The 14,212-nt window shown below is 42.8% G+C and overlaps 1 long non-coding RNA gene across 2 annotated transcripts in view; it reads left to right on the top strand.

The window, feature by feature from the left end:
• The window catches only part of LOC140455437 (uncharacterized), a 67,750-nt gene extending 61,359 nt beyond the window's left edge, over positions 1–6,391 (top strand). For both annotated transcript variants that reach the window (XR_011952839.1, XR_011952841.1), the window contains one exon: positions 6,076–6,391. This is a non-coding gene — a long non-coding RNA (uncharacterized lncRNA). The remainder of the gene's footprint in view (positions 1–6,075) is intronic.
• The last annotated feature ends 7,821 nt before the right edge of the window (positions 6,392–14,212 follow it).

Genomic DNA, 14,212 nt, shown 5'->3' on the forward strand with positions numbered 1-14,212 from the left:
ATGATTCGAGTCCATTATGAATGTTTGTTGGAATGAAAGAGAGGGAAGGTGTCACAGTCAGTCATTAGAAGTAGTAAAAATGATTGATTGAGGGCGACAGCTGGATTCATACGAGATCTACAGTGGGATGAAGAGTGATACTTACCCAGTTGGCGGGATATGTATGCTTTTTGTATTCCCATAATGGCAGTCCCAGTTTTCCTGGGAGGAGTAGGTGAGGTTGTGGATGTCAGGCACCCCTCCAAACAGAGGTGCTATCTCTGCCCTGTTAGGGTTGTGTCTTCTCCTGCAATGAGATGACATGATCTACATGGGTGGCATGTGTGGAAAATGAGGTTGGGAGTATTGAATGACTGAGAAGGCAATACAGAAAGCATGTATGGTCCATGCTGTGGAGGTTCAGAATTCTGATTGGGGGTCTGGGGGTAGGGGAACATGTGGAAGGTGGATCTGTAGACAAAGTGTGGGAAGGCTTGCATTCAATCCTGCCAGCGGCAGAGAATGAGATTAATAAGAGGCAGGGCAGGAGTAGAGACAAAGACCCTGTGTGGTAGTCCAAATGCACAAGGCTTTAAAGGTGGTGCAGGCATAGGGGATGCCTGTGTTTTAGCAGATACCCAAAGTGGTGTGTTGTTATGAAACGACATGGTAGAATGAGTTGGAAATTAGACATCAGAGATGCCTTAGGGATGGGTAGGTAATTAATGCTGTTTTAATCTGGTGTACTCTACATTGCAGAGGCTGAGCACCAGATCCCTGTTATCTCCTATTATCTCCCCCTGATCCATGACCCCGTCATGGAACCTCATTTCACCTGGTGATCTCCTCCCCACTGCCTCCAAACTGATGGAAGAGCTCACTTCTACTTCCTCCTGAAAATCCACAAACAGCAGTGCCAAGGCAGACCCATTTCTTCTATATGCTCCTGCCCCTCAGAACTCATTTCCAGTTTGAAGGTTCCAGCTACCTCCTCTTCCCCGTGGATGTGCAATCCCTCTACATGACCATCACCCACCAGGATACTCTCAGGGATCTCCACTTCTTCCTGGAACAAAGGCCTGAACTGTTCCCATTCACCACCACCCTCATCCACCTGGCTAAGCACATCCTCACCGTGAACAACTTCTCTTCTAACTCCTTTCATTTTCTTCAGGTTAGAGGGTGCCCATGGGTACCCACCTGGGCCCTTGTTATGCCTGTCCCAGAGTGGGGTACATGGAACATTCCTTATTCCAGTCATCCTCTGGTCCCCCCTCACAACTTTTTCTCTGATATATCGATGATATCATTGATGCTGCTTCCCTCTCTCATCTGGAATTAGAAAGGTTTACTGATTTTGCTTACAGTTTCCATCCCGCCCTGGCTTTCATATGCTGTATCTCTGATTCCCCCCCCCCCCACCGCCAAAACCCTTCCTTTGTTTCTTCAACATCTCTGTTTCCATTTCTGAGGATAGACTGGTCACTAATATAAACTCCCACAGCTACCTGGACTATACATCCTCAGACCCAGCTTCCTGTAAAGATTCTATTGCATTTCTCCCTGTTGCTCCGTCTCTTTTGCATATGTTTCGATAATGCAAACTTTGGCAAGGCTCCGAAACGTACACCTTTTTCCTCAAGCAAGCACTGTTGTCTGCAGGACCCTCAACCAGGTCTGCCCCATCTCCTGCAGTTCAGCCCTCTGATTGCCATCTACAATGACTTTTCTCTCTGGGGCACACTGTTTCACTCTTCCTTCACTCTCAACACCCCCAACAGTCTGATTGCACCCGCCCCTGTAACTACTGAAGTTGTAACACCTTCCCATTTACCTCCTCTCTCCTCAGAATCCAAGGGCACAAACATACCTTCCAGGTGAGGCAGAGCTTCACCTGCACTTCACACAATCTCAGCTCAAAACGTGTGACACTGGAAAAGCACAGCAGGTCAGGCAGCATCTGAGGAGCAGGACAGTCAATGTTTCATGCATAGGCCCTGCATCAGGAAAGCTGCCTGACCTGCTGTGCTTTGTAGTCCTCATTTTCTCATTCACACAATCTAGTCCACTGCACTCGCTGCTCACAATGCTCTACACTGGGGAAACACAGCGTCGACTGTGCGATCGCTTTGCAGAACACATACATTCTGCCTGCAAGCAAGACCCTGAGCTTCCAGTTGCCACGTCAACTCGTCAGCCTATTCTCAGGCTAGCTGCAGTTGTCCAGCAAAGCTCAGCATAAGCTGGAAGAACAACACCTCAGTTTACAGCATGGGACGCTGCAGCCTTCTGGACACAAAATTGAGTTCAATAAATTTAGGGCTTAAAGTCTCCTATGTCCTAGCCCCCACCCCACGCACAGCAGGTCAGGTTATGATCCCATCGAGAGTGTAGTGCTGAAACAGCACAGCAGGTCAGGCAGCTTCCGAGGAGCAGGAAAATCGATGTTTCAGGCATAAGCCCTTCATCAACAGCTTATTGGTCGGGCTTAAGAGATAAATGGGAGGTGGGTGGTGTTCAGGAAAAGGTAGCTGGGAAATCGATAGGTGGATGTCGGTGAGGGAGAAGGAGGTCGGTCAGAAGGGGGAGTGATGGATGGATCTGGAAGGCAATGCAGAGTTGGAGGGTTGGGACTGGGATAATGTGGGGGGAGGGGAAATGAGGAAGCTGTTGAAATCCACCTTTATACTGTGTGGCTACAGGGTCCCAAGGCAGAATATGAGACATTCCTCCTCCAGGAGTCAGGTGGTAACGGTTTGGCGGTGGAGGAGGCCCAGGACCTGCATGTCCTTGATGGAGTGGGAGGGGGGTGTTGAAGTGTTCAGCCATGGGGCAGTGGGGTTGGTGGGTGCAGGTGTCCCAGATCCACAGGAAGGCGTCCTGTCTCCCCGATGTAGTAGAGATCAAATCGGGTGCAATGGATGCAGGAGATGATCTTCCCCCGAACTCCAGCCCTCCCCAATTAATTTTTAAACAAGACTCATTCCTGATGAAGGGCTTATGCCTACAACATCGATTCTCCTGCTCCTCGGATGCTGCCAGACCTGCTGTGCTTTTCCAGCACCACACTCTTGACTCTGAGCTCCAGCACCTGCAGTCCTCATTTTCTCCTTGTGATCCTATCATCTGCTATTATGCACAAGCCATTGTTAGCCACTCTCGGTTTCCATTAACAGCTATTCACCCTCCTCGCTAGATCATCATCTATTCCTTTGTCTGTCCAAAGGCTCTTCCCTCTCTGGTTGGGCTCCTTCCCCCTTCACCTATCCTTTACTCCTTACCCCTCCCTCCACCCTATCTTCTTCATCAAAATCGATATTTTCCTAACTACCATCAGTTCTGAGGAAGGATCACCAGACCCGAAACATTAACTCTGATTTCTCTGTACAGATGCTGCCAGACCTGTTGAGCCCTTCCAGCAACTTTTGTTTTTGAGGTAATTAATAGAACTAGTTTGGTAAGGCAAGAAAACTCACTCAGCATCACAGGAAGAAACCCTCCAAAGTATTCCATGCAACTCATGAGTTTTGTTTTCTATTTGTGATCATCTTCCTCTTTTTCTCTCTATTTCTTTACTTTCTTTGTGTCCTTGACTCTCTCTCACGCTGCCTGTGCTTTGTATCTGTCCGTATCTCTGTCTCTCATTCTCAATGTGTCTCTGACTTTAGGTGTGTGTATGTCGGTTTCTTTATCTTCCTTCCCCGCTATTCCCTATTCTCAGTAACTCCCTTCGTCTGCTTGTCTTTCTGTATGTCTGCTGAGATTTCTGGATGGCATTTTGTTTTCTCTATGTCTCTCTCTTTCTCCCACTCTCTGTTATTCCATCGGTCTATCCCACCTACCCCATTGACCCACATTGTATTTCTTTCTCAATTCCCAACTCCCCTCTACTTTTGCAGAGTTTTTTAACAAGTCTTTTTCGCAAGATTTCGATTTAATTCTTCCTATATGAAAGAAGTTAGCATTCACCAATGACTTGAACGTTTGAATGAATTTACAGCTGAAGATGGTTCAGCAGCAGGGAGGAAGTCAGCGTTTTGCTTTCAGTTTCATTCCCCTGCGTGACGATTTTTTTTTAACGAGAACGCCAACTCATGGAAAGCACCAGAAACAACCCGAAAAAAATTAACATTTGTACAGAAGCTTTAATTGTGTTAAATTAGATCACAGGCTGCCTCACCTAAAGAAAGAACACGGAGGTAATACAACAGACTTGCTGAGATTTTCCAGCATTTTCTCTTTTTTGGTAATACAACAAAAAGTTACAACGATTATGATTTGCAAGTGCCGGTGTTGGTCTGGGGTGAACAATGTAAAAGTCACACAACGCCAAGTTCTAGTCTAACAGCTTCATTTGGAGGCACGAGCTTTGTCACAGTCACCTGATGAAAGAGCAGAGCTCCGAAAGCTAGTGCCTCCAAATAAACCTGTTGGACTATAACCTGGTGTTGTGTGATTTTTAACTGTATTACAGTTAAGTATTGGCACGATCAACGAGCCTGTTTCTCTTGCTGTGGACTCCAGCCTACCCCATCCATTGTTGGTTTCTGGCATTGAACAAGACTCTTTGCAACCCGGCGGTCAAATTGGACCCTGAACTGAAATTTTGATCTATTTCCTCATATCTTCAAGATACCCTCCTTTCACTTATGTACTAATGTTGACTTCTGGCTCAGCTCAGCTGCTGCTCCAATCAATACTCATACTCAAGAGCACTTCAGTTTGAAATATACATTGTTGTTTCCAAATCTTTCCCCATATCTCTAACCTCCTCTAGCCCTTATAACTATTTGTGATGCCTGTATGCCTTTATTTGTGCATCTTTAATTTTACTTGCTTCACCATGTTGGGCCTGTCTATTCTCTGCTTTGAATCTAACCTCTGGACATTCCTTACCAAGCTACTCAATGTTAACTATTCACAATCACTTGAATACCTTTTGTACATTTTAAACTTAATTAGTCTCAAAAGCGAACAGCATCACAGCAGTGAAAGTTTATACATTCTTCATTGTTTTGCTGTGAGAGTCTTTACAAGTCCGAACCAACACCAATTTATAGTAATTGCCCAGACTTTGTTTTTGAAATTTGGTCACATTTTCAGTGCAACAATCGTCTTCATCACTGGGCATTTTTATGTGAGACTTACCTGGATGCTAAACCACTATCCCATTGTCAATTTCTGGTGGAGACCAGTTTTTAGCAGTGAACCTACCACACCAAACCACACAGTTGAGTCAAGTCCTGAGAGCCAACTGTTCACCACCTGCCCTCACCCCGGCCTCCCCAGCACACCTGGGTCTACCCAATTGCATTGGCTCAAATACCTGCCCTTCTGAATATTTTAGTACCCCAACAAAACCCAATTTTTCCCACACCACTAATGTCTTTAACCACTCAGCAAACCTTCTCCACCCTCCCAAATCCACTTCGCAAACACATATCAGGGCCACCACTCCCTTTCTGCCAACTCACTCACTCCCTCCCTCTTACTGTACCTTTTCATTCCTAACCACTCTCTCACTAATCTACTAACCCTTTTGAGACCTACAAAATCTTGCCTGTGCTATGCAGCTGGGGTGGTGAAAAGGAATAAAGACTTCTCCACTGCTTCTCTTCACCATTTCTTTGTGGGCCTGACATCTGCAGCCAGGTCCTGATGGCAGTAAGTCCACACTTATCTTCACAGTGAGCAACAATGGACCCAGCAATGACCATACTATCTGATCCATTTTATGTGAGATTTCTGCAGTGTCATGATAATATCATTCATAACCCCAGATTGAGAATAGTGAGCAGTTGACTCTCGGGTCTTGATAATTGACTGGTCAACACTGGCTAACAAAGACATCAGTGTTGCTTGTAATCATTGTAACATGAAAGTATAAAAATGTTATATTGAGTGAGGGAACTCAGCCTCACAGACATCTGACCTGAGCTGTTATTAAGAGAGTAACTGTGTCCAATGTGAATTTCAGATTCGGCGTGGTGTCTGGCCTCTCCCACACATGTGGCAGAAGAGCTCTGAAAAAAGATCATTTGTACTCCAGAATACAGAACTCAAGACTCCTCTTTGTTATTTATCCCTACAACACAGGCACAACACAAGCAGGAATGATGATGGAATATTAATTCCACAGAAGAACCATGGGACTGAAATCACCACCACCTGCACGTTCCCCTCCAAGCAACTCACCATCCTTACTTGGGAATGTTCCTTCAATGTCGCTGTGTTAAAATCCTGGAATTCCCTCCTGAATGGTATTGTGCTTCAACCCACAGCAGGTGGACTTCAGTGGTTCAAGAATGCAGTTCACCAAGACCTTCTCCAAGATAATTAGAGACAGCAATAAATGCTGGTCAGTCAGCCATGCTCATATCCCGTGAATGATTAAAAGAATATGTTAACTCTGTTTCTGCCTCTTCAGATGCTGCTAAACTTCTCTCTAGCAAGTTCTATCTTTATTATGAATGGGATGGTGTTCTTCATTGCAAGAAATTTAACATAAAAGTAAGGATGTTATGATTCTGTCATCTAAAGCATGGGTGACACCCCATCTTGAAAATTGTTTGTAGAGATGTAAATGTGTTGGGGACACTTCAGAGGGGGTTTAATAGAAGAGAAACCTGAATAGAATTCCTTGTTTCATGAGAATAGTTAGGGCAGGTTGGACTTGTTTTCAATGAAATTCGCAACAGCAGTGGGTGACTTCATTGAAGTGTATACAGATCCCAAAAAATCTTAACAGAATGGAAAGGATATTTTCTCTTAATTGTGTCTGGAACTAAGTTTGAAAATTAGTCATTTCCCTGTCAGGACAAAGATGAGGAGTTTTTTTTTTCTCAGATGGTTGTGCGGTTTTAGAACAATCTACCTCAGGTCATATGGCAAGTTCGGTCAGAGAATATTTTTAGTAGAGGTAGACAGCTTTTTTAGGAAAGGGAAGCAAAGGGCATCAGTGTAGATTGGGAAATATTGGCATAGAAGGAAGGTCAGTAGATTATTGCAGAAACCAATTGTAATGGTTTGGGGTACATAGCTAAATATCTCACCATGACAGCTCATGAAATTTGAATCCAACATTGAAACCAAACCAACAATTGAAAGCTAGCCTAACAGTGATGATGCAATCATGATTGACTCTTATAAAAATTGATTGATTTCCCTGATGTCCTTTAGGGAAGGAAATTTGCTGTCCTAACCTCGTATGACCTACATATCTCTCCAGACCCATAGCAAGGTGATTAAATCTAAACTGTCCTCTGGGTAATTAGGGATGGGCAATCAATGCTGCCCTAGCCATTGATACCCACATCCCATGAATAAATATTGAAAAAGTTTGGAAAGTAGAAATTGAAGCAGCCATGATATTATTGAATGGTTTTGAGGATTCAAAGGGCCAATAGCCCGCATAATGTAAACAAATATGTTATCCTTATTGGACTTTATTGTGAAATAATCATGCTTGTGTTCAGAATGATACCAAGAACCAATTTAAGATCGTTAGTTAGGCTGATTCAACAAAATAGATGACAGCCATTCTTTAGTTTATTCATCAGAGCAAGGCTTAGATGAATCAGAATTAATCTATCTGATTTATATTTCAACAAAATTTGGCTGTTAACTCTCAGTCGTCATTAAATTTGTGCATTTTCTAATAGCAACAACTTTACTAATCAGAAACCCTCTCCATAAAGCATTGCAATGTTTTCCCCATTTTCATTGGTATTCCTGAAAATTATTCTGATAATTTTAAGACAAAAGCTCATCCATGTAACTGCTCTTAACAATATTTAAAAAGTTCTTCTGTAGTCACAGTGAAAGGAATATCAATTGCTATACAAACCCATGGAACTCATTAAACTCATATAGGGTAAGGGATCAAGGGGTCTGCTAACCTCCGCTGGTTTGGCCTACAAATAATTCTGAGCCTCTAGCTTTGGGAAGGACTCAGAATGACCTAAAATCCAGAACAAAATTTGGAGGAAGTAATAAAATTGGATGTGACATCTTATGTTGAACTGGGCAGCAGAAATTACAATTTTGAATCCAGCTGTATTCACACTACGAACTCCTCCTTACTAATATCTGGGGATTTGTGCCAAAATTGGGAGAGCTGTCTCAGAGACTGGTCAAGCATCAGCCTTCTATAGTCTCACGAATGGAATCATACCTCATGGACAATACCCCAAGCACCACCATTACATTGCCCAGTAGTCCAAATCCACTGTGAGGACAGGTGTGCAAGAGTGGCAGCGTTGTGCGATACAATGGGTACAAGTTCCATTAAATATCCATTCCAGATCTGCTGAAGTATCATGGTGTAAATTAAAACAAGAGCAGGGAAATGTCCTGCAGATTGCCACCAACCACTGAGGAATCAATGCTCCTCCATGTTGAAAGCAATTCCATGAAGCACTAAGAGTCACATGGAATGACCATCAATGTCCAACACTAAGAGTGGACTAGTAATACAACAATGTACATAAACTGACCAAGTCTTAAAAGACATAATTTCCACAAGTAGTGAGGAAGCTACCAAAGTGAAACAAGAACTTATTTAACCTTATTCTCACAAACCTACCTGTCACATATGCATCTGAGCATAATAACTTTGAAAGGAGTGGCTCTGTACATTCATTATGGAGATGAAATCCCATCTTTGCTTTGAGAGTATCCTCCCTAGTGTTTTTTTTTGCATGACTACCAGGCTAACTGGGACAAACTTTGAACATATCTAGCAACTTCACACTGCAAATCCATGAAGAACTGCAAACCATCAAGAACAACAGAATTATTTGAAACACATTCTCTGAAACCTCATGCCTCGCCTATCTCCCATTCTAAAACTGCTTCCAGACAGGGGATTCACCATGGTTTAATGAGGAATGTAGGGAGGAAGTTGAGGTACACGTAAAGATGAGGTGTAAACCTGGTGAATTTGCAAGACATGACTACTTAGACGTCAGACAGCTGAAGTAAGACATTATAGACAAAGCAAGGCTGTCTCAAAACTAATTGATCAGATGCAAGCTCTGCCATTCTGCCACACCCCAGTCATGACTAGTAGTGACAATTATAGAACAAACACGGAGGGGAGATTTGACAAATATTGCCACCCTCATTTCCAAGGAAGCCCAGCACACCAGTGCAAAAAACTGGCTGAAGTATTTCCATAAATATTTAGCGAGAAAGATTGAGTGGATGATCTGTATCGGTTTCCTAATGAGTTCACACTTCACAATTGTCTGTCTTCAATCAACTTGGTTCACCGTATGTGACACCAATAAAAAAAGAACCAAAGTCAATGACTCTTGTACATCGGATGGATCAGTTTTTGTCCAATGTGTGCAGGAAGGTTTCCTGACACAGTATGTCGAAGGGTCAGCAAGAGGGGAGGCCACACTGGGTCTGGTGTTTGATAATGAACCAAGCCAGGTGTTTGATTTAGTGATAGGTGTGCAATTTAGAGAAAGTGACCATAATTCCATTACATTTAGTATAGCGATGGAAAGGGATATGTACATGCCACAGAGCAAGAATTATCGATAGGGGAAGGACAATTATAATGCAATTAGGCAAGACTTAGGATGCATAAAATAGGATAACAAAATGCAGGGGATGGGGAGAATCGAAATGTGGAGCTGGTTTAATGAACAGAAATTGCGTGTCCTTGATAGGTATGTCCCTGTCAGGCAGGGAGCAAGTGACAGGTAAGGGAACCATGGTTTACTACAGAAATTGCATCTCTTGTTTAGTGGAAGAAGGAGGCTTATGTGATGATGGGACGAGATGGTTCAAAGCAAGTGATGGAGAGTTACAGATTAGATAGGAAGGATTTAAAGAGAGAGTTAAGAATAGCAAAGAGAGGACATGAGCAGTCTTGAGCAGGTAGAATAAAGGCGAAGCCTAAAGCTTTCTATAGGCATGTGAGGAATAAAAGGATGACTAGGGTAAGAATAGGGCAGTCAAGATATATGTGAGAAGATGTGTGTGCACCCTGTGGAGATTGGAGAGGTGCTAAATGAATATTTCTCATTGGTTTTCACTGAGGAAAAGGAAAATATCGTAGAGGAGAAGAATGAGACACAAGATATTAGATGAGAAAGGATCTAGGTTAGTAAGGATGAGGTATTATCAATTCTAGAAGCAGTGAAAATAGGTCCCCTGGGCCAGATGGGATTTATCTGAGGATTATCTGGGAAGCTAGGGAGGAGGTGTTGCAGCCTTTGACTTTGATCTTTGAGTCATCATTGTCTACAGGTTTAGTACCAGAGGATGGGAGGATTGCAAATGTGCCCTTGTTCAAGAAGGGCAGTCGAGATGACCCAGGAAATTACAGACCAGTGAGCCTTACATCTATTGGAGGAAAAGTTGTAGAAAGGATTATGAGAGATAGGATTTATAATCATCTAGCAAGCAAGAATTTGATTACAGATAGTCAACATGGTTTCGTCAAGGGCAGGTCATGTCTCACAAACGTCATTGAGTTTTTTGAGAAAGTGACCAAGAATGGATGAGGATAGGGCAGTTGATGTGTTGCATATGGACTTCAGTAAGGCCTTTGATAAATGGTAGGCTGTTAGAGAAAATGCAGAAGCATGGGATTGTGGGTAATTTAGTAGTTTGGATGAGAAACTGGATTTCTGTAAGAAGGTAGCAAGTGGTGGTTGATGAAAAATATTCAGCCTGGAGTCCGGTTACTCATGGTGTGCCACAAGGATCTGCTTTGGGACTACTGCTCTTTGTCATTTTTATAAATGACTTAGATGCAGGCATAGGTGGATGGATTAGTAAGTTTGCAGATGACACTAAAGTCAGTGGAGGAGTGGACAGTGTCGAAGAATGTTACAGGTTGCAGGGCGACTTGGTTAAACTACAAAATTATGCTGAGAGCTGGCAAATTGAGTTCAATGCAGATAAATGCGAGGTGATACACTATGAGAAGAATAACAGGAAGGTCGAGTAATGGGTCAATGCAAAGATTCTTGTTAGTGTGGATATTCAAAGGAATTTTGCAGTCCATGTACATAGATTCCTGAATGTTGTCACCCAGGTTAATAGTGCTGTTAAGAAGGCATATGGTGTGTTCGGTTTTTTTGGTAGAGGGATTGTGTTCTGGAGCCTTAATGTCAAGCTGCAACGCGAGTGTGTCCTCAGTTGGAATATGATATACAGTTCTGGTTGCCCCATTACAGGAAGGATGTGGAAGCATTGGAAAAGGTGCAGAGGAGATGTACCAGGATGTTGCTTGGTCTGGAGTGAAGGTCTGATGAGGAAGGGCTGAAAGATTTGGGTCTGTTTCATTAGAAAGTCGAAGGCTAAGAGGGGATTTGATAGAGACATACAAGATGATCTGAGGATTAGATAGGGTAGATAGTGAAAGTCTTTTCCCTTGTATGATGATGTCAGCTTGTAGGAGGGGTATAGCTACAATTTGAGGGGTGATAAGTTTAAGACAGATGTCAGAAGCAGGTTCTTTACTCAGAGAGTGGTAAGAGTGTGGAATGCCCTGCCTGCCAATGTAGTTAACTCAGTCACATTAGGGAGATTTAAACATCCCTTGGAAAAGCACATGGATGATGATTGGATTGTGTAGGAGGATGGGCTTGATTTGTTCACAGGTTAGATCAACATCGAGGACAGACGGGCCTGTTCTGCACTGAACTGTTCTACATTTTATGTTCAATGAATATTGCAAATGACAACATCCTCGCAACAGTACTGAAGTCTTGTGTTCCAAACTAATGTCGCTGTGGTAAGCTCTTTCATTGCAGGTATAACACTGTCATTTGCCCAGAAATTTGTGGGAAATTGACTAGGTACAATTGAAAGCAGGGCAAATTCAAACCAGGTATTATTACCCGACAAACCAACTGTTAATTATCATCAAAGTGTTAGCACGTGTCATTAACAGTGTTATCAATCAGTACTGTACAAAGAACTGCTCACTGTCATTGAATTTGGGTTCCCAGGTCATAGCCTAATTCCAATTTTGCTCCAAACATGGGTAATAAAACTGATCTCCAGTGATGAGTTGGAAATAGCCAGTTTGATTTCAAGCCTACGCTTAACCAAGTTTGGTATCAAAGGCAATAAGATAAGATAAATTGGGACCAGTGGACACAGGGTCAATGTATCCAATGAATATATGTCTCCTTTTGTTGGTGACATACCTTACACAAATGAAGATGGTTTTGGCTGTTGGACGTCACCAGCTCAAGGTTATCACAGCATGAGTTTGATTTGTTTTGAGTTATTATTGTCACATGTACCTCGGTGCAGTGAAATGTTTTGTTTTCCATAAAGAATGGGCAGATCATATCATACAAAGATCATAAGATGATAGTACAGAGCAAGGAATGCAAAGTTACTGCAAAGAAGGTGCAGCTGATTTGAAATTTGCGCGATCCATTCAGCAGTCTAATACCAGCAGGGAAGAAGCTGCTTTTGAAGCTGTTGGTACCGGTGTTTAAGTTTTTGCAATTGCTGCCTGACAGAAGAGACTATAACCAGGGTGGGAGGGGTCTTTGCTGATGTTGGCCTTTCAAGGACAGTGAGAAATGTAGATGAAGTCAATGAAGTTTGGCTTGTGTGACGTACTGGGCTGCGTTCACAATTCTCCATAGTTTCTTATGGTCCTGGGGAGAGCAGTTGCCACAGCTGGCCATGATGCATCTAAATAGAAGGCTTCTATGGAACATCTGTAAAAGTTGGAGAGAGTCCTTATTGACATGTCAAATTTCCTTAGCCTCTTGAGGAAGAAGAGACAGTGTTTTGCCTTCCTGACTGTCATAATAACTTGGTTATCCAGGAGAGATTGTTGGTGAACTCCGTCATCTTTAACATTTGTGATCATCTCCAACAAGTGAAATTTAACTCTGATACTAATCTAACACTTGATAGAGTTCTTACAGTCATCGTGATATACTGCATGGAGAAATGTCTTTCAGTCCAACTTGTACATGCCGACCAGGTCTCCGAAACGGAGTTCATCCTATTTTCATGTGTTTTCCCTACACCCCTCTAAACCTTTCATATATCCATGTCCATTTGTCTTTTAAATGTTACAATTGTACCTGCCTCTATCACGTCCTCCGGCAGCTTGTTTCATTTATGCACCATCTGCTTTGTGAAAAGTTTACCTTTTGGGTACCCTTCAAATCTTTCCACTCTCATCTTAAACATATGCCCTCACGTTTTGGACTTTCTTATTCTGGGGGAAAAGACCTTGGCTATTCACCTTGTCCATGCCCCTCATGATCTTTTACATATCTTTAAGGTCACCCCTCAGCCGCCTACACTCCAAGGAAAAAGGTCCCAGTCAATCAAGTCTCTCCTTATAACTCAAACCTTCCAGTCTTGACAACATTCTTGTCAATCTTTTTTTTAACACCTTTCCATTTCATAAAATTTGCCTGTAACTGGGCGAATAGAATTCCGTGCACTATGCAAATATGGTGTCATCAATGTTCTGTACAGCTACAGCGTGGTGTCCCAACTCCTGTACTCAGTGCTCTCAATGGTGAAGGCAAGCATGTCAAACAGCTTCTTTGCCACCCTGTCTACCTGTGACACCACTTTCAAGGAACTCTGTACCTGAACCCCTAGTTCTCTCTGTTTGACAAAACTCCACAGTTCCCTACCATTAGCTGTGTAAGTCCTGTCCTAGAACCAGCAATGATCCTTATGGAACATCACTAGTCACAGGCTTCTGGTCTGAAAAACAACCCATTACCACCACCCTCTGTCTCCTGCCAATAAGCCAATTTTTATCTAACTGACTAGGTCTCCCTGAATCTAATGTGTTCTAATCTTATTAGCCTGTCTAGTGTGTAGTGTCTTGTTGGAGGCCTTGCTAAAGTGCATGCATACAATGTGTACTATATGGCCCTCATTTATCATCTTGATAACTTTTTCAAAAGTTTCAAATATGTGAGACAAGTCTTCCGAAACAGAAAACCATGCTTATTATCCCTAACTAGTTCTTGCCTTCCCAAGTGCATGCAAACCCTGGTGCTGAGAATACCCTCCAACAACTTATCCACCACGAACATTAGGTTCACTGCTCTTTAGTTCACTGGCTTTGACTTGCAGGCTTTCTGATGGTATCCAGCATTCGCCTCCAATCAGTCTTCCTGCATCTTGCCTGTGACTGTTGATGACAAAATTACCTCTGTTAGAGGTCCTTCAATTTCTTTCCTTGCTTCCCACAATACCTTACGGTATACAT

This window comes from Chiloscyllium punctatum, chromosome 30, assembly GCF_047496795.1.
Source record: "Chiloscyllium punctatum isolate Juve2018m chromosome 30, sChiPun1.3, whole genome shotgun sequence".
Lineage (NCBI taxonomy): Eukaryota > Metazoa > Chordata > Chondrichthyes > Orectolobiformes > Hemiscylliidae > Chiloscyllium > Chiloscyllium punctatum.